At 31.4% G+C, this 1,591-nt stretch overlaps 1 pseudogene; it reads right to left on the minus strand.

Moving 5' to 3' along the window:
- Nucleotides 1-954: 954 nt before the first annotated feature.
- Nucleotides 955-1,073, minus strand: LOC111744008 (annotated as a pseudogene).
- Nucleotides 1,074-1,591: the final 518 nt, after the last annotated feature.

The raw sequence follows: 1,591 nt of genomic DNA on the forward strand, positions 1-1,591 counted from the left end.
TTAATCTTTAATTGAATAAATTTTGCATGTAGCATGGTTTAAATTTAAGGTGCACAGACTGTTACTTTGATATATTTATGTACTATAATATGACTGCCATGGTAGCGCTACTTATCACATTACGTAATTATCATACAATGTTATTCTCTATGTTCATTATATTGTGCATTAGACCTCTATTTACTGGATTTCTTGTCTTCTTTTCACTGCAGTAATTGATAGAAGAATTAGAGCCATGCATTGGGTTAAAGAAGAAAAATTTAGAAGAAACATACTTTATTTAGCAAGACAACAGTAGTGTAATTATTAAACTAATTTATTTAGCAATATATGCAAGAAATAGTTTACGCAATTGTTTCTTTATAAGTGCCAAAATTTTTGAATTTTAAAAAAATACAATTTGGCAACCACTGAGTAGATCAACCAATGATCAACCAGTGATCTATAATATAATATGTATCATAATCACCTAGATGGTTTCTTAAAACAGATTACTGGGTCCCATGCCCAAAGTTTCTTAGTTGGTAGGTCTAGGGCAGGGCCTGATAATCTGCAAGTATAAAAGTTCTCTGGTGATGCCACTGATTCTGGTCTGGGGACCACACTTTGAGAACCACTGGTGTAATAACAAGGGATTAAGCATTTTAAAGTATCTTACATGGTCCACTTAAAAAATTATATTGGTGCACTATATTTATTAATAAGAATATAATACAAACAAGTGAAGTAATTTAAGGACAAAATTTTAATCTAATTCAACTATCAGTTTATTAAAGCATGTGGAAGGAAAATAACAGTTCAAAGACACAATAGGGATGTAATCGGCAACATTCAAACTCTATAGTAAATATACATAGTTTCTTTTTTTTTTTTTAAGGCAAGGCAACCCTTGGTTGACCTCACAGATTGCAAGGACCTGTTGGCTTACAATCCCTTATTTTTTTTTGTTTTTTACACCTGCAGTACTTGGTCTTCCTAGGTGGTCTCCCATCCAAGTACTAACCAGGCCCAACCCTACTTAGCTTCTGAGATCAGATGGGATCGGGCTTGTTCAGGGTAGCATGGCCGTGGACTATGTAGTTTCTTAAACAAACAAACTATAGAGAGGAAAAAGAATAAGATGAAAGAGAAAGACAATTAGTTAAAGAGTCTTAAAGAAAATATTAACCAATTTCAAAAATAAACTTAAAAATTATGATTTTTTTAATGAAACTATTGGAAATTTAAATAATGCCTAAGTATTTAACAATATTAAGGAACTATTGCTAGTATTTTAAGTGTGACAATGATATTGTGGTTATATTTTTAAAAGATATTTATCTCTTAAGGATAATTGGTAAGATATTTACAGATAAAATATAAAGATGTCTGGAATTTGCTTCAAAGTAATATGTGGGTAAAAGAAAGGGTAATAAATGACAAAAGAAGATTAGCCATAAGCTGAAAATCCTTTGGAGCTCAGTGATGTGTACATGACAACTCATTATACTAGTCTGTCTACGTATATGTGTTTGAAACTTTTCACAATGAAAAACTTAGTGATAAACAAACCCAAAATATAAGTGTGTAGAGGGTCTACCAGACACTGGCT

This window comes from Pteropus vampyrus, unplaced genomic scaffold (genome assembly GCF_000151845.1).
Source record: "Pteropus vampyrus isolate Shadow unplaced genomic scaffold, Pvam_2.0 Scaffold5, whole genome shotgun sequence".
NCBI classification, from domain to species: Eukaryota; Metazoa; Chordata; class Mammalia; order Chiroptera; family Pteropodidae; genus Pteropus; species Pteropus vampyrus.